This window comes from Ixodes scapularis, unplaced genomic scaffold (genome assembly GCF_016920785.2).
Source record: "Ixodes scapularis isolate PalLabHiFi unplaced genomic scaffold, ASM1692078v2 PGA_scaffold0__279_contigs__length_252992795, whole genome shotgun sequence".
NCBI lineage: Eukaryota > Metazoa > Arthropoda > Arachnida > Ixodida > Ixodidae > Ixodes > Ixodes scapularis.
The window spans coordinates 53,765,444-53,792,820 of record NW_024609835.1 but is presented as its reverse complement, the minus strand read 5'-3'; the positions used below and the strand labels follow the sequence as shown (position 1 = coordinate 53,792,820).

Below are 27,377 nucleotides of genomic sequence, written 5' to 3'. Positions count from 1 at the left end.
GGCATTTGTTATAATTCCCATTGCAAATTTAGAAGAGCATCAAGTTTACATTTGGTGGCCAGAATCAAGAGGATAATACATCTGCGCGAGCGTCTACATATATAGCAAGGTTACATTACAACAGATACTAACCAACTAGAGCAGAGTATGTTTAAGTTTCTATGCTTACAAAGCGAGTTTCTTAAGAAGTGTATAACCTTTCATGTATCATTTCTGTATTTATGGGCAGTTTCCAGGTGAAAAGAAAAGTTTGAAGACAATGAAACACATAAGAATAGGGACAAGTGAAACGACAGGACACGGATGTTATCGGCAATGGAAGACACAGTTTAATGGCAGTGTGTAGCTGCCGAATATATTTTATTTTGACGGTCAAAATCAAAACGAGGAAGAGAAAGGAACGTTTTCTACTTGTCTGTATTTGAAGATCGATTATGAATAATCAGTCCTTCCCGACGCCCGAACACTCATTCTAGGCAGCCTAATGATATTAGTATATTCTAAAGGCTAGAAATTAGCCCATTCTAGTAATTATACACTAAGTACTTTATCTAGGAGGGGGAACAATCTAGATCCAATTTATAAACCAACCATTAAAAAAAAGTATGAATAAACTTTCAAAAATAATCCCAGTTTTTACTTGTTAGATATTTTAGGAATGGCTATTATTAATAGGGAGTTTCATAATAACGAACGCAATTTTAGCGCACCCTAGCGCTAAATTTAGCGCTTGTATTAGGGCACGCGACGTGAGAGAGTTTTAGAATAGCGTTTCTCCGTCGCTACGCAAAAGCCCAACCATCTCGCGCTTGCGACGCCACCAAGATACGGTCACAATATTTATTTCACACACGAAATGCTGTAACTTCAGAAAAAAAAAAAACAAGTTTTTCGCTCTAGAGTATTATTTTTGATTTGTTTAAACATGAGAATGCGACGCGAGCGGTTGACCGGTCGTGTCCACTTGCGTCGCCTCGGCAAGAGAGGTCTCGTGTACTGACCTTCGCACATCGTACCTTCGCCGAGAAATGTTCGCGCGTCGCAAGCATCAAGTTGCCGGTGATAGTTGCCAAACCGAGTACAATGTCGTCCCGTATTGAAAATTGCAGTCGCGAGGATGCCGCCGACGTCGCATTCACGACGCCGCCAAAATAATGCTGGAAGCCGACATTTTTTTTTTTTTAACTCTGCTCGTCTTGGCTTTAGCCAACTGCTCATCACGAATCCTCCTTGGAGAAGCGCAGACTCTTTGCGTACGCACGCTACTTCCGAGAAATAGGGGACGCTAAAATTGCGCACGCAAAGCGCAAAACGTAGTTTGCGTTCGGAGCATGCGTTGTGGCGACGACGCTATTCTTTGCCTACGCAAATCTTTAGCGTGCGCTATTCTGAAACTCCCTAATAACGTCCTAACAGAAAATATTAACAAAATAAAACATTCTGTTTTTATGTTCTTCTTTGAAAGCTGAATCTCCTAAGATGAGCGTAAATAAATGACAAGCTTTGCTTGCTGCCTCGATTACAACTCCGCAGCTTAAGCAGAACCTTGAGAATTTTAAGAGAGCATTCAGTTTGGTAATCAAAATTATTCACTTCTAACTTTATTTCAGTGGATGACTATCTGCCCCTGATATTAATTATTTTCTTGCACCATACCTAAATTTACTATTCGTGCATGGTCATGCTCCTTCACTGACATATTACTGCATTTTTAAAACATTTGTACTAAAGTAATCAAAGTAGCCTACAGCTAAACAAGTCATACCAACACTGTTAGCATGGTTGAGGCTAGCGTCACGGCACTAAGTAACAGGCTTGGAGAGAGGTGCAGACACTGTGATATTCAACTGGAAAGTTAATAAGCTCAAGTCATTATCCACTTTAAGCCCGAAATTCATGATTCGCACATGCCTATTATTCTCAGTATGAAGCCAAAGGCGAACCAGGTAGTAGTCCGTTGATTTGTTACCGAAATAGAATACAATTTAAATACCAAACTGGATGCTTTGCTTATTTTTAGAAGGTTGCGATAAAAAATGCACTGCTTAATTGGGTTAAAAACGAAGCTTTGTAACACAATCATGTGCATGATTACATTCTACAAGTCGTTTTACATGTATACACATCATTCTATTTCAAAGCTAACAGAATTTTCAAAAAAGGCAGCGAGAGGTATGGGAATGTCTTCTTCATTGCGCGTTCGTGGGACTCTGTGGACATTAGTAAAGAGGATAAAGGTCACAGTACGTTGACTAATTGACGAAAATTTGTTAGCTTTGCAACTAATGGTTTTATGGGCCATGCTGCAACAGCAGTGTTAAAAGCCAGCCAATATTAAAGGCTATCCCGACTTAAACAATTCACAAAATGCCAAGCGGCTTCGACATATTCGTTGTCCAACTTTTGTATTTTAATGTCGGATGCAAAAACCGCGCTCAGGAGCTCAAGAATTTGTGCCGTTAATGGTGGGTGGAAGAGTGACATAGTCGTACTGGGCACATCGTCACCATCTCGACAGTGTGTCCTTGGTAGATGCATCCGCGTCATACTTCTAAGATAGTAAAGGTGCGTCCGAAGCAACCACGTCCGCAAAACATCTTAAGGTCTTCCCCGAGTGCGCAATTTTCGAATCGGCTGACAAAAAAGACAAATTTTTAGCATTCCATATCTTGAACCTTTTTGCTGTACAGAAATTCTGTTAGTATTTAATATTCACTGCCTTTGAAGCTAGAAGTTAAACATATCCCATAAAACAATTAATTGAAACATTATTAAAAAATGTTTGTTCATTAGTTTTGATTAACATACTGCAACGGTGATCGCCTTATCTAATGTCCTCCAAGCCCCAGAAACACACAGTGAGGGAATCATTTAAGTAACTCGTGCCGGTTTTTTTTTTAAATTTCATTCGAATCATAATAGGCAGCTTTGTATACATGTATATACATGTTTATGTAAAAGGCCAGTTTTACATAAACCCTCAGCATGGTATGTACCAGGGATGGGCAAAATAAATGCAAATATGTACCGAAATACAAATACAGAATACTTCGTCAAAAATGTATTTAATTACAAATCTAATTACATTTCCAAAACAGCATTTAAGTACAAGATACAAATACAACCAAATGTATTTGGTCTCCTTCCAATACTTTTCCAAATACATTCCTCAAAATTTGCGTCAGCGACTTCAGGGCACCTGCAACGGGTTTCTGGGTATCTCATTTTAATTTTGCATCGCACACTCGGGAGTTAGTGTGCGAGGCTCTAGTAACGCTATAGAAATATAATCACAAAAAAATGTAATCAACTTGGACGTAATAGGTGAAAAAACTAGAGCTTCAAGCAGCAGCTTTTTTTTTTTTGTCGATTACATTTTGGTATAGACCAACAAAGAACCGAGACGACCAAGACGCGCAGCACTAGATAGAGAATTTTTTTATCGTTGCAACTCGCACCAGTTACAAAAATCTGGACGACCCCCGTATTTAGAATGTTCGAGGCAAAAATATGGATGGAAATCAGGCTGGAAAGCATCACAAGTTGTCACAGGCACTTATTTAGCCAGTCTGCCTGTGATCGTCGATTTTGTCAATATTCTTGCCCTGGACTAGCACCGTAATCACGAAGTCACTAAACGCTTGTACTTCATTAGAGACACTGCATTCGGTGCAGAACGTCGTTTTCTTCCTGCTCTGGACAGTGTCAATAAATTTGAGGGCAGTATTTTCGCCCACAAAATTGCATTTAATTACAATAGTATTTGAAATACCCACGTTTCAGTATTTAAATACACGCGTCAAATACATTATCCAATTCGTAATTAAATACCGATGCAAAATACACAAAGTATTTGAAATATGTATTCCAAATACTTGTGTTTGAAGTACTGCACATCTCTGGTATGTACCAAGGACCGCCAGAAATGATTGCTCACCTCAGAACACTCTGTGCGGCTTGAAGAGAGCGGCTCGCGGTCTTTGACGGTGGGTCTAACCGCTTGGTGCAGCTGGGACCTGCAAGAAAGTTAATGCAGCTTGCCATATAGCAGAAAGTACCCGAAGGAAAAATCCATCAATGTAACCCTGTTTGGCAGTCAATGTTTTCTAGTGGACCGCTGACTGTGCCTGACTGTACCTCAAGCATGTCTGATTGGCGAACAAGTTACTCCGACCGACAGTCAAACTCCAGTCAGACGCCGCTTGTCGGCTTTCTGATGGTTTCCTGGTGGCAGTCGGCCGCCGCGAAATGCCATCAGGATGTCTTGGTGGCGATTCTGACTGTACATCGATTGTCTCTGAATGTACGTCAAAAAGCTTTGACGTGCAGACAGACGTACGGTCGAAGGACGTAAAGTTTGTTCGGATACCACTATTTCGTCAAATCTATGAATACGAAAAGTAATCTATGTACGAGAAAACGATTTCGGGACGTGAGCCCATAAAATCACTGACGTTAGAGATATGACACGCAACCGACCGACAACCTTGATCAGAAGCCCGCCGAAGCGCCGAACACGACACTTCGCTTCGCCCATAGAGGCTTCGCCGAGCTTTCATGAACGATCGCTCTCGACTCGTTTTGTTTGCCCGCTTGCTCCAACGTGTCGATCCTGCCCGGGCTCTACACTGTATTATGTTTTAGTAGAATTTCTACTCGATAAGACCCAGCCTGTTGTGAGTTCCGACGATGTAAGGGACTTTAGCGGTGCAGTTGAAGACGACAAGGTGTACCAGGTCTACGGGGCCGGTGACGCGCGAACAAAAGGATCGTTCTACGACGCGAAAGTACTCTACATGGCAGGTGAGTAGAACTGAAGTACGGCGAGTGATGTACGAGTGCTTTGCATAACATGCAGACGGCTTAACTGCATTTGCAGCCGAAGCATCTCGTATAAAACGAATAGTCAAATAGTGTTTCCAAAGCGGTGGCATAGCATAGCGGTTAGGGTGCCCGGTATGTGCGCAAGTGGTCGCGGGTTCGAAGCGCGCTTGTCCTGCATTTTTTTTTCTCGAACATTTTGTTTTATCGAGGCATTTGGCGATATTTATGAGTGCGTATAGCTTTACTTTTATATAAATGCTGTCCTTGTTGATGAAATTCCCTTGGCAGTGGCAGTCAGACGTCATCTGATGGTCCATCACGTTCCACCAAGGCTGCTGACTGGCAGTCAGTGTCCCAAATTACGTACCTTGATGGAATTTTCAATAGGGTAACAAAGACAAGGCCAGTATTACATAAACCCCCAGCATGGCATGCACCAAAGACAGCCAGAACTGATTGCTCACCTCATAGAACACTTTGTGCGGCTTGAAGACATCGGCTTGCGGTCTGACGGTGGGTCAACCCGCTTGGTGCAGCTGGAACCTGGAAGAAAGTTAATGCAGCTTGACATATACCAGAAAATAACAAAGACAAGGTCAGTATTCCATAAACCCCCAGCATGGCATGCACCAAAGACCGCCAGAAATGATTGCTCACCTCACAGAACACTTTGTGCGGCTTGAAGACAGCGGCTTGCGGTCTGAGGGTGGGTCAACTCGCTTGGTGTAGATGGGAACTGCAAGAAAGTTAATGCAGCTTGCCATATACCAGAAAATAACAAGGACAAGGTCAGTATTACTCAAACCCCCAAAAGGGCATGTACCAAGGACTACCAGAAATCATTGCTCACCTCAGAGAGCACTCCACGCGGCTTGAAGAGAGCGGCTTGCAATTTTTGTTGCTGGGACCTGCAATATATTTAATACAGCCTGCCGTATACCACAAAGACAAAGCCAGTAATACATAAGCCTACAGCACGACATGTCCCAAGGACCACTACAAATGCATGCTCACTTCATGGAACATTCCATGTGGCTTAAAAAGAACGGCTTGCAACCTGTAATGGTGCGTGCACCTGCTTGGTGCAGCTGGGACCGATAATAAATTTAGTACAGCCTACCATATACCACAAAGTAACAAGGAAAAGGCCAGTAATACATAAGCCTAAAGCACGACATGTCCCAAGGATTGCTAGAAATGCTTGCTCACCTCATAAAGCACCTCATGCGACTTGAAGAGAGCGGCTTGCAACCTGAGGGTGAGTGCACCTGCTTGGTGCAACTGGAACCTGCAAGAAATTTAATACAGATTGCCTTATACCCACAAAGTTACAAACAAGACCAATATTACATAAGCCTCCAGCATGAAATATCCCAAGGACCACTAGAAACGCTTGCTGAACTCGGAGAACTCTCCATGCGGCTTGAAGAGAGCGGCTGGCAATCTTTGGATAGTACCTACGGGTTCATTTTCCTTCCTGGATGAGCCTGAGCACTTTCGGATAAATGCCGCTCTTTGCGGTATGGCATGGTGCACACCTGGTACCTCTTTTGAGGTTTATCTGGCCAAAGTACCTATAACAAAAATATAACAATTGGGTCACACACTGCAGCAATACCACAGCAATGGCAAACGTTTGATGAGTGAATAAACATAAAATTATGTTTACTAACCAAAATATGTTAATTACCTTCTTAAGTATTGGTATAATGGGCTATGCTGCAATTGCAATTTTATACGGAGACATTATTAAAGCACAACCTAAATGAAACAATTTTGTGAAAAAGCAGGAAGTTTTGAGGTAATCCATGTTTTTCGGAAATCGCCCGTTAGAGTTTTGGGGTTAGATAACTCTCTTTAAAATTGCAATTGCGAAGAGGCCCATTAAACCGCTAAATAATAATAATATTCATAATAATAATATAATACATTTATTGTATCTAGAACACATCAGTTAGCATGACGGGCACATCAAAGCCAACATGAGGCTTGTGGGATATGCCACCCTGAAATTAACAGTCCAACATAGCTATACTTTGAGCCCGAGTGCAAAGTGAAACAACTATATGCAGATGTCATTAGTATGTCACAGGTGTCATGTGACACAGTTAGACGCAGACACACACCATGCACATGCACACCAACATATGCAAATGCAACGTTAAATTTGAAAATAGCCACTGTAAAAAAGAGGAAGCAGTTATAACCTCGTTAAAAAAAATCATGCACTAATGATAATAAACGTAACTATACTAAACACAAATAACGCAATTATACTAAACACAAATTAATTAAACCGAGTCCAAAGGGGAAGTGTCACGGCCGGGGTGTCTGAAGCTGCACAAGTGTAATCTACAGTGAAATAAGAAAAGAAAAGTAAAAAGCTATGTAATTAAACAGTGACTTTACAATTTTTGGTTAAATAGTAAACATATTTTGACGTTTATCCGCCTGTCTAATGTCCGCCGAGCCCTACAATTATACAGTGAGGACGGCATCCACATATATATCACCTTCATTTTCCTTTCAATCCGTTCAAGATTACAAAAAAAAAACTGTCACAAGAAGTTTTTGACGTCATTTCAGCTGTCTAATGACTCAGGTGCGCAAATGAACAGTACTCCTCAATGAGAAATGAAACAAGAGAGCGCAGAAAAGTAAATAAAATATTGTCACGAATGACAAGTGATGAGGCGTCAAATAACTGAGTAAACTAAACGTTTAATCGGGCGAACTCGTGCCCAAAATAAAGAAGGAAACAAAAGATAACAGTAGAGCGTCGCGGGCGTCGAGTCGACGAAAGAGCAGAGTCGAACGCTGGGGCGAAACTGACTCGACAAGGTTGCGGGTGGCCTCTTATCTAGAGTGAGTCATTATCTCGAAGATTCGGTGAAGGTTCGAGCGTAGAGCGCTCGGGGCGAGAATGAACACGCACTTTCTGGAACAACAAAATGAGGGATGAACGATAGAAGGTATGTCCGCAGCAAGAATGACCCTGCGCGCGGCATTGTCCCCTCCTTTAAAAGCGCATCGTCCCGATGCAGCACAAACCGAAAACATAAAATCCACAACAAAAGGACAGTAGAATCGCGATCCACAGTTCACAGTTTTACGAGAGTCCGAAGTTCTGTCGGTCGTAATATGGTTTGAGGCGCACGACGTGGACTACTTCGGGTCGCGGTTGACGTCGTCTTGATGGTCGAGTTCCCTCGGGAAGCACCTCGTAGTTTAAGTCCCCGAGACGGCGAAGAACCTTGTAGGGTCCAAAGTAGCGCTTGAGAAGCTTCTCGCTGAGACCGCGGCGCCGTATTGAAGTCCACACCCATACCCTGTCTCCGGGCTGGAAGTGGACGTCCCGACGGCGAAGGTTGTAGCGGCCAGTGTCGACACGTTGTTGGGCTTGGATACGAAGTCTGGCGAGCTGATGGACGTCTTCTGCCCGTTGAGAAATCACTTGGGCGTCGTCGCTTCCGTCGACAGCCGGTTCGTGGGGTAACATCGCGTCCAGCATCGTCGTTACTTTGCGACCATGAACCAGTTGAAACGGTGTCACTCCGGTGGTCTCTTGCACGGACGTGTTGTAGGCAAATGTGACGTACGGCAATACCTCGTCCCATGTCTTGTGCTCCACGTCGACGTACATGGAGATCATGTCGGCGATGGTCTTGTTGAGTCTCTCCGTCAGCCCGTTGGTCTGCGGGTGGTACGCCGTGGTGCGACGATGGCTGGTGGGGCTGAGATGAAGGACTTCTTGCGTCAGATGGGCCATGAATGATGATCCACGGTCTGAGATCAGGACTTCGGGAGCGCCGTGCGAGAGGAGAATGGTCTCAATAAAAAACTTGGCGACTTCCACAGCAGTCCCTGAAGGAAGGGCTTTCGTTTCGGCGTACCGTGTGAGATAATCTGTAGCGACGATAATCCATCAGCTTCCTTGCGTCGATGGTGGGAAAGGACCAAGTAGATCCATTCCGATCTGCTGAAACGGTGCGGTCGGGGCAGCAACCGGCTGCAGGAGACCTGCCGGTTTCGTCGGCGGTTTCTTGCGTCGCTGGCACTCGTGGCACGATCGTGTGTAGAGGTGAACGGTCTTCGGCAGCTTGGGCCAGTAATACCTTTCACGAATTCGGGCCAGCGTACGACTGTAACTAAGGTGTCCGGACGTCGGGTCGTCGTGGCAAGCTTGCAAGATCTCCGCTCTAAGGTCGGTAGGGGCTACCAGCAGCCATGGCGAGCTGTTGTCTCCGAAGTTCTTCTTGTAAAGCACACCTTGTCGGAGGACGAGGGTCGGCAGGGCTCTCGAGAAGACACGGGGGACAGTCCCCCTCGTCCTTCGAGGTGTTCGATTAAAGCGCGCAACTCAGGATCGTCTCTTTGACGTCGTGCCATGTCGTCGTATTCACTGCGCCTAGGAAGCACTCGTCGTCATCGTCGTCGCTGCTGCCGGAAGGCGTTTCGACGGGGGCTCTGGACAGGCAGTCGGCGTCGCTGTGCTTGCGGCCTGACTTGTAGATCACAGTCATGTAGGGACTCCTGTAGTCGGGGACTCCATCGAGCGAGGCGTCCTGACGGGTCCTTGAGGTTCGCAAGCCAGCAGAGCGAGTGATGGTCTGTGACTGCACGGAACGGGCTCCCGTACAAGTACGGACGAAACTTCGTCATTGCCCAGACGACCGCAAGGCATTCTTTGTCAGTCGTGGAGTAATTTTTCTCCGCCTTGGACAGTGTCCGACTCGCGTAGGCGATAACTCGCTCGGTGCCTTCTTGCACTTGAACCAGTACCGCGCCAAGTCCAGCGTTACTTGCGTCCGTGTAAATTTCGGTTTCCGCATCCTGATCGAAATGTCCAAGAACAGGAGGAGTCTGCAGTCGTCGCTTCAGCTCGTCGAATGCCTGCCGCTGCTCTTCGACCCATTCGAACTTTTCGGCGTCCTTTGTGAGGTTTGTTAGCGGTGCGGAAATCCTTGCGAAATCTCGAACGAAGCGCCGATAGTAGGCACATAGTCCAAGGAACCTTCGCACGGCCTTCTTGTCTCTCGGCGCTGGAAATGCTGCGACGACGCGAGTCTTCTCTGGGTCGGGGCGAACGCCTTCGTTACTAACCACGTGACCTAGGAACTTCAGTTCGTCATAGGCGAACCGACACTTTGACGGCTTCAGGGTGAGTCCGGTGGTCCGCATGGCTGGGAGAACAGCTCGGAGTCGTCGCAAGTGCTCGTGAAAGTCGCCGGAAAACGCTACGACGTCGCCGAGGTACACGAGACAGCTCTGCCACTTCAGTCCTGCCAGTACGGTGTCCATGACACGCTAGAAAGTTGCTGGCGCCGTGCACAGTCCGAAGGGCATCACCTTGAACTCGTACAGTCCATCCGGCGTGACGAAGGCTGTCTTTTCTCGGTCCCGTTCGTCGACCTCGATCTGCCAGTAGCCGCTCTTTAGGTCCATCGATGAAAAGTGTCGGGAGTGGCGCAGCCGGACTAAAGTGTCGTCGATGCGGGGGAGTGGATAGACGTCTTTCTTCGTTACCGCGTTCAGCTGTCGGTAGTCCACGCAGAACCTAAGCGTTCCGTCCTTCTTCTTAACCAGTACGACTGGAGAGGCCCACGAACTGCTTGATGGCTGCCCTGCTGGAAATGGCAGGCCTTTTCCAATTGAAATGCACAGCCAAAACCTATGAGCATGAATGTGCAATTGGCACCGATGAGAAAATGCGATGTTTTGCACATTGGTGCAACTGGAAATGCTGCAGAGAGGCCGCAGCACGGGAGAAGGCAAAATAATAGGTCGAGGAAACGTCAACTTTAGGGGGCAAGCGCCACGATGCCAATTGTGTCAATGTGCACGACAATCAATTTGCTCATTACCACTCATTGCAGCCAGTGGCGCTATGTGGCAGAGCCATTGTGCGGGAGATAGCAATGAGCCATGCACTGCAGAGAAGCGAACTCGGTGCAGTATGGCAGTGGCAATGCTCAATTGTTAAATTAGCACACACTAGCAAAAAGTTTCTATGGGACCGATAGAGCTTTTTATGAGATCAATAGGATTTCATCGTACCAATGGGCATTTCTACTGGGCCGATAAAAAGTTATATCGCACCAATACAGACTTCTCTTGTACCATTGGGAACCTCTGTGGGACTCGTAGAAACTTCTATGCAGGGTATCGGAACAAAACGAAAACCAAAAACGAAAAACGAAAAAAACGATATTTTTTGGCGGAACGGAAACGTAATCGAAACGTTACTTATTATTTTGTTCCGGAGTGAAACCGAAAAAATTTCTTATCGGTTTTCGGTTCAAGGGAAAATATCAGGTATTTCAGTAATTCGTTTCACGCAGCGAAGAGACAGCCGTTGGTTTGTACCATAATTAAAAAGAAGACAAGCAAGCAATCGCCCCCGCGTCTAAACTCCGGGCGAACAAGCATAGCAAAAACAAAGACAAAAAATACAACGAGAAACAAAAAACATGACGCAAGGCGCCATTGCTTCCCACCAATGAGAGCGCGGTGGCGCGACGCCTCCACACGCTCGCAATGCTCTCTTTGGCTCTTGCGCCCTCTCCCTCCATGCTTTCTTCGGACGACACAGACAGACAACAGATCACGGCAAGCGCGGGAAGTTTGTGACCCGTGGTTGTAGAAGTCCATCTTTTGTTTTTCTACGGACACGGCAGTCTGAGACTCTGTTGCAAAAGTGTACTTCTTGATCCCTATGGGCCTTCAGGGCCTTCTCGGCGCTGAAATTTATTTTATCGGACCAGAGGTCTTGCCTTTCACCGAGCACACTTGATGACGTGCTGCTTCTGAGATCATGGTCGGTGCCTTGATCATGATCTCATTCTCAAGGCAATGAACATGATCTCAGAAGCAATGTCGCTTCCGCAGATTCCTCTAGAGCGCCTGAATTATCTATTTTTGTGTAAAAATAAACGTTACGTTCCTTTTATTTTTCGCTGCGATTTTTTTTTTGTTTTCATAGAAAGAAACCGTTACGAACCGTTACGGAGCATTATTTTTTCGTTCCGGAGCGGAAACGGAACGGAACTTTTTTGTATGGAACGAAAATGAAAACGGAACAAAAAACATTTCGTTCCAACACCCTGCTTCTATGGGAACAACACGAATGTCTTCCGGTCCAATACAAGTGCATATTGGTCCTTCAGTAGGAGCAATAAGAAGTTGTACTGGTTAAACTGAAAGCTTCATTGGTCAAATTAAATGCATTTTAAATCGATAACTTTTAGTGGTCGACTGGGAATTTCTATTGGACCATTTGAGATGAGGATCATAGAGAACATGAAATTCATTAAGTGGGCATCTATCAGGTTAAACAGTATGCTTAGTGGAGAAATTAAAGGTGTTATATACTAAAGTTTTATGTTTTGAGCACAGGAAAATACTTTTTTCCGCAAACATGCCCGATGGCAGGCACACAGCCAGGATTTTGATTCGCCCATGACAAAATGCTTTATGAGGGGCAGGGGGGAGAGGAGGCCCCACCAAATGGAAAGTTTGGGAGGAGGGGGGGCAGGCCCCATGGGTCCCCCTCCCCCCCCCCTGCAGATACGTGCCGTGCCGGCCCGATGGGTTCCTCTCTGCCAAATAAACATTTTCTTTTTAGCTATATAACTTGGGTTGGGCCATATAGACACTAATTAAACAAAACTTTCAGTTAATAAAGTGAAGATGAACTCTTTTCGGCACGTGTTTTAGAATTTCCTGATTACTTACGTATTGTCCTCCTTCGTATTATAAAACATGCGGCTGCCAGTAAAACACAAAAAAAAGACTATGGGGAACGGGAACATTGTGTGTGCACATAGTGTGCACAAGATTCATGAATAATTATGTATAGGCAAACCACGAAATTCAGGTAACATCGGAACTCTGCAGTTTTAGCGGTGTATTGTCATCTTGTTTTCCAGGATGTCTCAGTAACAGTAATAGCGTAAACGATTGCACCAACTGGATTATGTATTCACATTCGACTTTGCTCCGTTTTATTCAGTTCTACCTGGTTCCAGAGTGGAACCTTCTCGTTTTTGTATAAATTTCGCTCCAGAACCGAGCAAGTCAGAGTAAAACAGGGTCAAAAACAGAATAACACTGACTCAAAAATCCTATTATCATCTTCCACGATTGGTCCAAAGCTCTCCGACTTCCGACGTCAGAACTTTATAACTTTGGCGGAGTTGGCGAAAAAATGCGATACTTCAGGCTTCCATTTTGCCATCTGAACGTATCCTGTTCGAGCCCCAGCAGAGGCTACGCGCTCGTTCGGGGGCGGCAGATCACGTGCACATTCTATCGTGGAGATGCATTTTATTAACAGAAAAGAAAAGCCGAATAATTATTTACACCATAGACGTCATAAAAAAAAGCACATAAAATGCACATACACACACAAAATAAGGATGACCTTCCCGATATTATGATTGCACCTTGTTTCACGCAGAGTAACCGCCGAATTCAGAAACCTCACTCAAACCACACTCAAACTGAAGGGCCCCTCCACTTCCTCGAGGAAGGCGCGAGGACCGGAGCTGGCAAATTGCGAGGACGGATCCGCCATCGCGATTGGCCAGCGCCAGCTTTCGCGCCTTCCTCGAGGAAGTGGAGGGGCCCTTCAGTTTCAGTGTGGTTTGAGTGAGGTTTCTGAATTCGGCGGTAAGTGCCAGGCAGCGCTTTCCACTTCGTAGTTGAGCAAGGAAGTTCCTTTTTGAAAGGCAATTTACGCGCTTGCTGGCAGTTTGGGCCTTTAGTTTGGCTTCTGGCTTCCCAATGCTGTACTTTTCCTTGGTGCCGGGAAGAGTGTACACTCCAGCAATTAATTTTTCGAGATTCAAAAGCCCTTCGACCTGCGTCCAATTAAAATTAAGGTCAGCCGAAACAGGGTACGTCTGACTCGTTACATTTGTCTTTGGCAGTAGCCGTTTCGGAAACTTGGACAGGAAATTGTCTTCAAATCTCCCGTCGCCTTTCACAATTTTATCACTTGTGTCTCCACTAACTGGCCCAGCACTGTGACCGCTTCCGATTCCATTGGTACTACTTAGTCCACGGGGACTTTTTGTCTCACCGTGCTCCGAGACAACCGAGCTTACAAAAACTGCTGTCGGCAACGTCGGTTCGGGTTCCTGACCTGTTGTAGCATTTTTCAGGACACAACTTCGTCTCAGGACTGTTGTCCTTGGCAAGCTGGGTATACTTAGTGGCTCCAAGTATATTTTTTGTTTGGGTTCATGGTCGCACAGCGCGACACCCTACATGTCTCAAATTGAAATTTTAGAATTCGCGCCGACATCATCCCGCAGCAAATGCAAGTTTCTACTTAAAATGACAAATAAAAAATTACTTCGTTAAAAGTTTAATATATATTTAGTATTTAAATTTGACAACTAATTAATACTACAATTTTTAGAAACGTTTATTATTTTCTTAAATGCATCATTCTGAGTCACCGGAGTCACCCTTGCGGGAATTGCGGGCTTGCGGGTTACACCAAGTGACAATGTGAGCTGGAGTCATTGGAGTGAGCAGTGGGGTCACCCGCATGACACATAAAACAAAAATAAGTTTTCAAAGTGCAATTTATGCAAATGTTTTGCTAAATTAAGATCAATAAATAAATCTTTTAAGTATTTGTTTACTTCAGCAAACAAAAACCAAAGGTTAAAATACGAAGTACTATAGTCACGTGATACATCCCCTGCGTCAGGAAGTCCGACGTGATAAACCGAACGTTCCGGCCGGAGGACAAGGAAGCGTGGAAGCTGTGGAAGCTCGTGGATGAACCGAAGCGGCCGAAGCAACGTTCGCGGGAAGTCTAACCGCCTGAAGCACGTTGCAGAGTCGAGAGACTCGAGACCAGTCGAGCTACCGGAATTTTACGAACGATTATGCAAGCGTACGTCTTGAGGACGACCATGAGCCACATATCATCTCAATTTCTGATGTGGAGAATTTCTGCCCGTCAAGCTGGTGTGACGAAACGGAATCGGACTTCTTCAAGGCGCGGATCCTAAAGCTGTTTGGTAAGTTCTAGTCTCCCTACGCGTTAGGCCCAGTCTAGTGACCATCTCCTTTAAGCTAAAAGTTGCAGCTTTAAGCACAATATGTGGGAGTAACTCTCGGCGCCGGTCGTTTCAGGATCGCCGAGTGACGCGGAAACCCAGTGACAGCAAGCGGGTCCTAGTACCGAAAATTTCCTCCGTCGAGATGAGCGACTGCCCGGGAGGGCTGGAGGAAGCTTGTATGAAACAGGTAATCGTCATTTCATTTTCAATTCATAAGACTTATTTTAAATTTTAAATTTTCTTTAGTTATACCGCCACAAGTACAAGGAACTTCAGTGACAGAGGTGCCGTGTGTTTGTTTTCATATGCCCAGAAACTAGGTGAAGTTTATGTGTTTTATAATATTTTTTGTGCTAATAAGTTTAAGCTTAGAATGAATTATATGTGTCAAGGCGTGGCGCGGTCTGTGTCTATTTGGAGAAGAGAGGTGTGTGTGTGTGTGGGGGGGGGGGTGTAAAGAGAGAGAGAGAGAGGAGATGAAGAAGAATTGGAAGTTGAGGGATTATGTCGAATCATTTAAATCGTTAACTCCGGCAGTTATAAGGTAAGAAGGATAACTGCTAGTTACACCGGTTCGGTTTTGTGACAAACTCAAATTGTGTTTTGCCGCGTAAATATTGCTACAATTTTTTTTTTATCAACAAGATTAATTTTGAGGCATGCCGTTGACAAATAGGACCCTGTGTTAAATGCCAGTACAGGTTATATTGTGCTGGTAAATTTCCTGTACATAGTGCTGCTTCAAAGATGAACTGAAGTTTATGTCTTCTATGTGTGCATTGGTAATGGCATGTGGCTCAACAAGACTTTACACAAGAAAGTTCTCAAATAGAAGAGGGAATCAATGTTCAACAACTAAGGTTTGGTAATGACCTTCACCGCAGATGGCCCTTTGCTAATTGTAACCGGCAGACCTTCGAACCGCACAAAGGCTAATCAAAGCCACAACTGGATGTGGCAAGACTAAAAGCTTTATAATATACTATAAAGGCTATAGCTTTATAGCCTTTTATAGCAAAACATAATGATCTGAAAAGCATTGTTTTTGGTTATTTTGAAGTGGTATACGGAAACTTCATCATATTCTATTAATTCTGGTTCACTGCACATTTAAAAGGTTCGTCTGCGTTGCTGCCAGAGCAATATAGCTTGCGATAAACTAAATCAAAGTTATGACTGCTGGTGTCATGTACATATTGAGAACATTTTTATTAAAATAAATGTAGTCAAAAGTGTTTTTATGGGTTTTAGCACTGTGATTAAGATATAGCAATGTGTTTTGTGAGAAAGACTACTAATTTGCAGTTTGTATCTTCTGAAATATTTTGTAGATCTAGTGAGCATGTATTCATACTTGAATATGTGCCAGGCATTCCCCAGTATGTGTATAATTGTTTACTAGGTCTGCAAGCTTCCCCACTGCATCATTGCCGCTATGTCATCACTCCCCAGCTATTATTAGGGAGAGATAAGTGTTTCTCATGATCAATTAGGTTGAGATTGTTTAGCGTTGATGTTTGTGAGTCCCCCATTTTAAATTCCTGACAGAACGCTTCAATGTCCCTTTATTTTTCGTTTGCCACTATTTATCACCACAAGCTAAAACGTCACGCCACTGGGATTAACCTGAAGCTCACCTCATGATTAACGACGCTGCCGTCCACTGTCTTGAGGTGGGCCTACGTTCATGGGTACTTGTCTAGTGGTTCTGGAGTTGATGTTACTGAGATAACCGAGACGCCGATTTCTACGATGGCCTCCTTTGGCATCACGGTCAGTTACAGCGGGCCTGAGCCCGAACCAGGCCAACCAACGTGCTGGCCCGAGTCCGGGCTTTCGGGTAAGCCCGTGCCTAGTGGTCTAATCGTGAGTCCAATCGCCATATTAAGATAAAGACGTCAAAATTCCTCAGTTTAAATGTCGGAAGTGCCTCAGTAAGAGCAGGTATAATTATTAATAGCAAATTTAATGAAGATATGGATGCTGATAAACACCTGCCAAATGTGACTAAATATAAATGGAAACATCCAATCCCTAACAGCCCTAGTTCTGTTTGAACTAAGTGGCTGTTATGTGGATGTTTTTTTATGTTCGACAGCTCAGCAAAGTCGCCGGATCTGGTTATGCCTCCTGTATGAGACGGATCACAACGCGGTTCCTGACTGACCAGTTGGGGCGAAAATCTTTGTTGGAAGGACGTAAAGGAAAGTTGACATTCAGGAATCTTCACCTTGCTGAGTGCATCATAAGTAAGTTATCTCTGGAAAAGTACTGCAGATCGCTTCACATGGAATCAGATTTATGGAAGTGTTGGTGTCATACGTCTGTTGCTTTTTTTTTTATCAGATGCAGTGCGGAGCTGCCATAAATGTGAAGACTTCAAGGTAGAAACCATAGTCACGGATGAACTTCGCCACGCACCTGCCTGACATCAATCATCTCAAAAGGTAAGCTAACGTCAGCACATAATTCTAACTTTTCTAAAACAGTAGAGTATGGTGCGCAATTTCTTCAAAGCATAATTTCTATGTGAGAGTATTTGAATGCTTTTAATGTTAAAGCCAGCAGTGATGTGATTGCTTCGCCAATTGCGCCAAACAGTGCCAAGGGGCTAACCCTGCTACATCCTGCTACATTTTGCCAAAATATGGGTAATCTGTGCCAAGCCTGCGCCCAATGACTAATTTCGGTCGCCTTTCAAAACTGAAACTAAACTAAGAACGTAATTGAGCATGCATAAGCTATGTGACGCAAGCGGCCGCCCGACACAAAGTGCCCTGCCTTCATCCGGTCTTGCAATGTTTTTGCCGCCATCTCCTGTTTCGCGCCTCGTCGTCTCGCGAATCTCGTCTCGCCTCTTTCTTAAACTTTTTCAACAATAGACGCGGGCGTGTGCGGACGCTCCGACGCTAGTGTGCCGGGTGCCAGACATGCCGTCATGCTGTGAAACAAAACCACGTTTTTGTGCGACTGGAGTTGCTTTGTGAGCTGAAACGCTGGTCGCGCGACGTCGGATGTTGCCGTCCGCACGTCGCTGCAGATATGGTGCTTTCTAAACTTCTTCATTGACATTCCTGTTCTTGTTTAAATAATACTCTACTACAAAAGTCTCCCTTTAAAGGGATACTACGACCAAATTTAGACACTTATCTCCTGGTCTATTCGCGTTCAAGGGCTCCAAAGGCCACTTTTGCTGCTCGAAAACACTGTTTTGGCTGCTCCAAGAGGTGCTCCAAAATGCTTAGGCCAATCACATCACTGAGCTGGTGACACCTCTTTTGGTTTAATTTGATATCAAATACTACAGGTGTGAACAGCATTGAATAATTTTAAATAGAAATATTTTCTTTGGAGTGTTTTTCTAAGAGGAAAAATTTAATTATATAATAGTACCTTATTTTGGAGTAAAAGAATGCATAGAAAACGAATTTCGAGAACACTGTGATATTTGACGTAAATCTAACAAACAAAAGTTGGCAATACAGTACACACATCCAGCATGAATGTGCTTTAAAAACAAGGCGTAAAATAATGGTGGTTTATTTACATCAGTTCCAATTCTTGCATATTTGAGTCATTTCACTTTGAACTTCACTGTTTTATTAGTTTTGCTTCAAAGCATGGTAAACCACTGCTCACATATTTTAACATAACATTTTTTGTTGCTTTTTCAGGAACATTCTGCACCACAGGAGAGAGCGATGTGAACTGCCTTAAGTGGGCCTTGAATGCACTGAGCTTTTCATTATGTTTATCAGAAATTTTTTTAAGCAAAGTATCCTGCATTGTTCAGTAAGTATACTTTATTTTGAAAACCTTATGCTATGTATGCAGCATTGTTCAAATATTATACTTTATTTTAAAAACATCAAGCACTGCTCGTATGTCTAACAGTAATAATAAAGAGTTAATGAAAATTTGTTTGGCACTGCGACTTTTTTTACAGAATGGATGTGCATGCCTGACAGGCTGGGCAGAAATTTAGTGCGCTACTCACGTTCAAAGTTACGCTGCAGGACTACAGCGGCATCTTTCGCCATGCAGTCGGTGCTATAGCTGTCATGGGATTCTGGTGTCCTCGTCACTAGAGCACATGCCCTCGCCTTAGACTTCAGTAAATTCCTCAGGGTCGTCGTCGTAGCATGTGACAATGTTTGTGTCCAGTATTTCACCGTTCTCTCGCATGTGGCGGGGTCCACCTCACTAAAAAGAGTATCAGCAGTGTCGCCTTCCTTGTCAGTGTCATCTGCATTGATCCTGCGGTAAAGCTTCTGAGCTTGATGGTGAAAAAAAACTTCAAAATAGAGAATGTCTGCTGCGGGCCTGATTGCTACTTTATACACCTGTAATGCGCCATTTGGGTATACATTGAGAGCATGCATGGGTTATACAGCAAATCTGCCCTCTGAGCATTGTTTGGTATTGAATTGGACTCATATCTGTTTAAATTTTTCTGTAGGGCAGTTCACACGCTATATGCTAGCATAAAAAGGAGGCTGCTTAGACACTGGCAGTACTATTGTGTGTTGCCTTCTGGCATAGGGCTGGTCCCTATACCAGGGAGAGTAATATTTCTGAGGTATGTACATAGTACATCCACAGGATCAGGCTGAACATCCTACAATGGTCCTGAATGTCCAGCTGCATCATCCAGATTGCGTTAGTGGTACGCTTTCTGGGGAATCATTTTGCACTGCACAGCCCAGACAACCACGAATATCCACAGGATGTCCACAGATTGTCCAAATATTAAATATCATAATAAAATATTTAGAGGACATTCATTATATATCAAGCAATTACCTTTAGTAGAATGTCAATTTGTAATATCTATGTAATGTTTCTACAAGATGTTTTTTTTTGCGTTAAGTCAAGTAAATGTCCAGAAGATGTTGCATTACTTTTTAGTATTTATCTTTTTATGATTGAACTCCGACTGTATACAAAAGGATAACTAGATCAATACTCTGTTACACCTTAAGTCAGAGCGTAGCCAAAGGTATGGGTAGCCGGGCCAACCAAACGCCGGCTGCGCTCCACGGTAAGGCGACCGCGCGATTTTTTCGCTTCTTATCTAGCCCCACCCTTGTACCTGCTCCACAAGTGGTAACATTAATGCGCCGCTACTCATCTCACGCACTCAAAGTCTCTGAAAAGGACTGATTTAGTGGTTTTCGATAACGCTGAGAAACTTTCTAATTAAAACCATGTCTATTTCCACTAACTAAAAAAGTTAATTAACAATTTTTAATTAATTAGCCGGGTAATTAATATGCTTTTGGCAATTCCCGACGTCTGCCGTGGCTGGTAGTTTGTTCCCGAAGACAGTTTTTTTTTTTAAACGCCCTAATTTTTAGGATTTTTGAGTCTTCGCAAATATGTATATAAAAGTAAGCCACCGTACTCGAAAAGGAACACCGCCGATTGTTTTCTGGGGGAGGGGGTTGCCGGTCTGCCTCAAAATTTGTTTATCACTGCAATAAGCATGGCAAATCAAACATAATAAATTACGTGTCAGTGGAAAAAAAAATTCGCAAAGTTATGCAATTTTTAAATTTCGTCTTTACTATATTTTCAAACTGAAATTATGGCAATCTTGGAAAAGCGACGTTACTGGCGGGGACAATCACGGCTTGGGCTGTAGATTTTGGCTTGCCGTAGACCTTGCTCTGGAGAAATTAGAACGGGTTTCTTGGTGTAAAAGGGGTGCTGTGAAGTTCGCAACAGCATTCGTTCAGTAGGATAAAATTAATGCTACACATACACGTACCTACCTTTCTGCCGGAAAGTTTTCCCACTGGCGAGATCGCGCCATTGGAAAGGGCGGTCAATTTGAATGTTGTTTTTTATTTGTGGTTTTCGCAGTAGCTATTCCGAATTTATACATTCTAATGGACCTTTTTCCAGTAAGGAGTGCCCCATGACGGTTTCGCCGCCTACTACAAATGGAGGGCAACCGAACTCGCCTTCTCCCATAGGAACAGATTAGTGTCGCAAGAAAACAGTGCCCCCCAAAAATGGCGAAAGGGCGGTCAAGGTCAAGTGGAAAGGGTGTGCGCGTGCGCAGACGCTTACTGGAAAAAGGTCCATTAGCCTTGCCCCTTGCTTCTTTAATCCGCTTTAAAGCGATTACAGAGCACCAATCATGCGGTGTAAAGTTTGGAGGCCTTTAAAGAAATACGAAATTTGAAATATATCCGTCGTGCTCCAAAATAGGTTGAATATGATGCACAATATCTGTAAATGGCAATCTCGCGTTTGTATTTTGAGCCTGGTGGCTGTATTTTTTTTGTTATAAACAGCCCACCCTAGCAAGTGCTCGGAGAAGGCCCAGCTTAGAGCACGTGACATCCGACGTAATCGTGACGTAGGTCGTCTCGGGACGTGCAAAGCTACGGATGGCCTAGTCGTTCCAGCCACTGAAGCGGCTGCTCTTGTATGAATTTTGAGTGACGGGTTAATCTTTTATAACCTTGTAGGGGGCAATAGCTACTTATGGAACACACCAAAGGGATTCTCGCGAAGAGGGGAGTTCCTCCTTCGCCTCTTCTCTCGTCGTGGCCGGAGGCGAGACAACCTCTGTCACTAGCTGTCAAGGTTTCTAGACAGGCATTACAAATGAGGCGTTAGCGACATCCACCAAGTGCTCTTTGTTAATCGTTTAATTCATTTTAAAATTCCTTTTTGTGACTTTTTTAACAAGATATTGGTGTGTTCGATGTGAGACTGCTCCTTTGAACACATATAGACCATAAAATAAGCGCCGAAATTTCGTTGTAGTATACTTTTAAAGGGAAGAGCGGGAGCGAGAAATAGGGAGAAAGTCGAGGGGGACTAGGGGGCAGAAAAGCACGGAGAGGAGGCAACACCTCGCGACTCTGCACGCGTTACTCCGCCAAATAGTTTGGGCATTTGGGCGCCAGTTCTGGTTACATTCTGCATCAACGGTGCCTTCTTCATGCAAATACAGCACGTAAACTTTTGTCCAATGTCCCAGTGATTCGGAAAAAGCGCAAGTGTACATTTACTGAAGTACTTAGGATACGATCAAGAGAAAACGTATTCTTTTGGACGTGACCGCGACGCCGGCCCTCTTGTCTGGCGTACATACGCTGTGCCACTCCGCCGCTCCTGTTTCCTTTCTAGGGCATTGGATTGCATCCGACTACACTTTGCAGGTTGCCTTAGGTCTAAAGGTGGGGCGACATGATAGGAAGCAGACACTGACGCAATACCTAACATTTTCCGTTACGTTTTAATGCACGCAATTAGAGAGGTACTGGTACACATATAGCTCTCGCCACGAATGCCCCTTACCTCTTCCCATGAGCACAATATATTTGCTCCACAATGCGTGCTACCGCGGCTTAACTTTACATAACATCCAGCATGTGCTCCTGCCATAAAATAAACATATCATGCAAGGCCTTTGCTTTGATACGGACGCCAGTGGCTCAGTCACGCGAATGAGCCCGCTCACCGAACGGTACACAGCGACAGTCGAGAGAACAGATTGACTGCACCGAGAGCCCACCACCTGCTTGGTCTGTTTCGACAAACAAACCTGGTCGAATTTCGCGCACTGCCTCTTCCGCGGACGTAGGGGCGAACGCACAAACACTGACGATTGAGACGATAGAACCCACAACGACCACACAGAGAAGACGCCATCTTTTCTGCTCAAGACACGTGTCCCCCTGGTGCGTATTTGAATAAACACTAATAACAAATTATTTACAAACAGTGTAATATTATTTATTTTTTATTTATAAATACCTAAAATTACAAATAATAAATAATAAAGAATTGTTATTCATATTTTGTTTTGTTTTAAACTTGAACCAACAGTTACAACTCGAACTATTTGCAAGTGCGCCGGAAGACAGCGTGTTTCGCTTCGGACATATTTCGGATCACTGAACCCTGTGTTTCGGATCCTAAGCATCCTAAGTTTGCGGCGTGCTAAGAAAAGTTGTCTTCAGAGCTCAAAGGCTCAGACTCTTCCACCGTACTCTCGGCGTGGCGACCGACCGAGCAACGGAAACCTAGCGGCGCTCATTCCCTCGAGTTCTTGACGTTCAAAACAAGCTGCTCTTTCCCATCAAGGGTGCCTCCGTTTGAAAGGTTCGTGCTGGTCTTATCGTTGTTGCACCGCGTGTTTCGCCATGCCAAAGGCGAAGTCGAAGTCTTGGGCAGGTCGCGCGGGTGCTAGACTATCAAGGAGCTCCTTTCCTTTACTTGAAGGTTTTGACGAGGGTCCGATTCCGTTGACAGCGCCATTGGTTAGGGCAGTCCTTGAGAACGAGACTACGCGTGAGCACGCCGGCGCCAGTTCCGAAACTATGGAGGCGGGGGCACGGACATCTTTACCGTCTCAAGAAGATAGTGAAAGGGAGTTTAGTTCAGACTCTTTGCACTCTGTCTCTTGCTTTGACTCTAAAGGGGACAGCGATGATGTTAATATTCGATCCGATTTGAGGCGATGGATGTTGGAAGAGAACGTAACGCAAAAGGCCGGAACCTCTCTGCTAAAGCTACTCAAAAAGCACAAGTGCTTTAATGATTTGCCACAAGACTCTAGGAGCTTGCTCAAAACTCCAAGAGCAACTGCAGTTGAAGCTGATATTAACGTAGTCACCCCAGGAAAATACTGTCACTTTGGGCTGCTGGATGGGTTACGGCAAACACTGCAAGGCTTTGAGGAGCTTCCATCTGTAGTCAATCTTTATTTTAATATAGATGGACTTCCTGTATCAAAAAGTTCAAAGACTCAGCTGTGGCCGATACAGTGCAAGTTAGCCAAGTGTGAGCTTCCACCTTTTATTGTTGGTATTTATGAGGGAAAAACGAAGCCTAAATGCTCTAATGAATTTTTATCACGGTTCGTCAGTGAGCTGAAGACTGTTTTGGCAGACGGCGTAGAAGTAGGTGCAAAGGTTGTGAAAATCTCTGTCAAAGGCTTTGTTTGTGACTCCCCAGCGAGAGCATTCGTGTTCATGACCAAAGGGCACAGTGGGTACAACTCTTGCCCGAAATGCACTGTGGAAGGGAGTCATCTGGGAAGAGTTTGCTTCCCCGAAACAGCAGCCACGTTGCGTACTGATCAGTCTTTTCGTGGACAGGAAGATCCTGACCACCACCATGGAGTGTCAGTGTTAACCGAGCTTCCCATAGACTGCGTGCAACATGTACCGCTAGATTACATGCATTTGGTTTGCCTGGGGGTAATGAAGAAGTTGCTGCAGCAGTGGGTGAGAGGTCGATCAAAAGTGGCACTGGGGCCTGCAGGGCGCAGTGCTTTGTCTGAACGGAGTGAATCTTTCGAGCATTTTATGCCGCGGGAGTTTGTCAGAAAACCCAGGGGGCTTGACGAGCTTGACCGTTGGAAGGCGGTGGAATTCAGAACATTCCTGTTATACACAGGACCAGTTGCACTAAAGTCAATTGCTGCTGAAGAAGTGTACTGCCACTTTATTGCATTTCACTGTGCAATATCACTGCTTGTGCATAAAAGGCTATACTATTTGCAAAATGGATATGCTAAATCTCTTCTGGAGTCTGTGGTCCAAGAGTTTTCCAGGTTGTATGGTGCAGAGCAGGTATCGCACAATGTCCACTGTCTTTTGCATCTTGCTGACGATGCTCTGTGCCATGGACCGTTGGATTCGTTTAGTGCATTCCTTTTTGAAAACAACATGAAACAAATTAAGAAAATGCTTCGCAAACATGAGGACCCCCTGCTCCAGCTGTGGAATCGGAAAGAAGAAAACAAACAACAGACAAGCAACTCTCCTGTGAGGGTGCTTCCACCATATCAATTTGGCAAATCCCACAGCTCCGGTCCAATGTTGCAACAGTGCTGCCCACCACAACATTACATGGTAAAAATGCCCATGTTCACTTTGGCTGTCAACAAGGCTGATGGATGTTGCTTTGTAGGAGATGATGTCGTTCAGATTCTGAACATAGCATTCCTCGAGTCTGGGGAGCCGTGCATTATTGGGCAGAAGTACAAGTTCAAGGAAAACCTTTATGAACTACCGGTTGAATCTTCGCGCTTTGGCATTTGCATTGTCTCTGACATCTCAACGTTGCTGCAAGCTTGGCCCCTGAAGGATGCTAGGAAAGCTGTGAGGCTTCCCTATTGTGGAAGATTTGCAGTATTTCCAATAATTCATGCGATCTAGCTATTGCAACCCAAATGGTCTGGAACAGTGAGAATACATACTGACTTGTAAGCTTCCAATGGTGTTACTTGGTGAAGTCTAAAATTGTAGTCGTTGTCTATTCTAGATGGCTTTTGCAATTGTGGAATTCATCAATAAGCGGCTAGTTGAAGTCGTTCCTTCATCATGGATCAATGGAAGCATGTGTTTCTGGCCCCCTGGAAAGCCTGAAAGAATTAACAAGTTAGTGAGAGCTTCAGCGAAAACTCAAGAAGATTGGAAGCAGCATGCTGTGGAGATCAAAGAAGTCTTCTGTAAGTTGCAAGTTCAGTTGTTGCTTAGAATTAGAATGTGCCTCATTTGCATGCTACTTACTCACAAGCGGTGAATTTGGGCCATTGTGCACAATACAAAGATGGAGATACTGGTGTGGCAATCAAGATGCTATACACCGTTTTGGTTTTTGTATGATATAAAATGTCACTAAAATGAACATTGTTTTTATTTTCAGCTTCATATGAGCGAGCCAGAAAAAAACTGGAAAAGTCACAGTTTACGTCGGATCTCGCCTCAACTGATGAGGAAGTGCAGAGACGCCTAGTGCAAAGGCCCAGACGGTTCATATCTGATTCGGACTCCGACGGCTCACCACCTAAAAAAAAAGCAAAAAAAGCAAGCAACCGTGCATTGACAGTGCACCAACTTTATCCAGCACTACCAGAGGATTTTCCCTCTCCACTTGCGCCGGGTAAGTGTTAACCAACTTAATTCAAGTGTAAGGGACTGCTGAAGGGAGGTAAAATTGAAGTGTGGGAATGAGCAGGTCAAACAAATAATTATACTAGCACATGTAAGACATTTTTTAATCCATATCTGCATTTCACCAAATTTCAGCCACTGCAGCTTCGGGGCATGAGACCGGCCTTGGCACCTCAGCTCATAGCCCAGGTATCTTGTTCTCTAATTAAGAAGCGTAACTGAGTTTATAAATACAGTTTTGAACCTTTGTTATTTCAGGTGGTGTTTTGACCTTAGAAGCACAAGGCCCATCCACCTCAGGTTCAACAGGTTAGTTTATAATTCGAGCATTAGCTAGGAGCTAATTGTGCAGATATTAATTATAACTCATGAGCTATTGTTTCAGACATTATTGTTATATGGTTGTCGCTTCTAATTACCAATAGGGCCTAAAAGTAAAAATTTTCCATTAGGATTCATGTTTTAATTTTAGGGCACATCTCTGAGGCACCCGTTTCTGGGTTGAGAGGCGTCGCTGTCGGCTTAACCGCGCATTGCATTATAGGATGTTTCCCATAGTGACGTCACACGCGATACCACTTGACCGGGAAAATTTTTCTGCTAAGGGGGAAATTTTTCTGCTAAATTTAGCGGAAAAATTATTTTCACTAAATTTAGCGGAAAAATTTCACGCCAAATTTAGCGGGAAAATTTTACCCTCGTGACATTGCACGTGACGTCATGTCTGACATCACGTGAATGAATGTGAAGTCACTGGAAATTTAGCGGAAGATCTTTTCCGCTAAATTTAGTGGAAAAATTTCCCCGCTAAATTTCGCAAGGATATTGACGTCCCGTGACCTCAACACCAATTCAGTTTCCCCACTAAATTTAGCGGGGAAGTTATCGCTAACTCTCCGGCTAAATTTAGCAGGAATATTTCCCCGCTAAATGGGACGTACGGGAGCAGGACAGGAGGAGGGGCATACCCTCCCCTCCTCCTCCTCAAGAGCTGTGCTCTAAGGCATCAGTTCAGGTTACAAATAGTATAAATGACTTCAGGTGGCTATTCTCGGGCTGCCTTTACTAACACTTCTAAATAAAGTAGTCACTTTTAAAGAGAAGCTGCTATGTAGGGATGACATGAAAGTTTTTATAGGTGCTAATTTTATTGTTGATTTCAAGACTGTTTCTCTGCACATTGTGTCTAATGCCTGGGTGAAGAACATTCATATTGCAGTGGTGTACAGCAAAATAATGCCTTCTAGCATATTTCAGTTGTGCAGAGCAAATTAATTTCACCTTAATCCCGTAGAAACTTGAGTTTTATTTTTTTTGCAGACATAAAACCTGAAAATTTTCTTGCAGCAAACATGAAGAAATGTACAGGATCTCCTCGAAAAAATGATGGCCTTTCTCAACGAGGTAGGTCTAACTCTAAACTTCAATACTCTTTTTTATAACAGGCCTATACATTTAGTGACATGTCTTGAAAAGCCACCACCCCAACTGTTCTTGTTCTGTTTCAATCTGCTAGTCTTTCAAAAGCAAGTTCTACGACATCTGCAAG

At 44.3% G+C, this 27,377-nt stretch overlaps 1 long non-coding RNA gene across 1 annotated transcript; it reads left to right on the top strand.

Annotated features, from left to right (window-relative positions):
• Positions 1-26,081: 26,081 nt before the first annotated feature.
• Positions 26,082-27,377, top strand: LOC121834728. Its single transcript, XR_006077322.1, has 3 exons — positions 26,082-26,137; positions 27,176-27,232; positions 27,345-27,377. It is a non-coding gene; the product is annotated as an uncharacterized LOC121834728 (long non-coding RNA).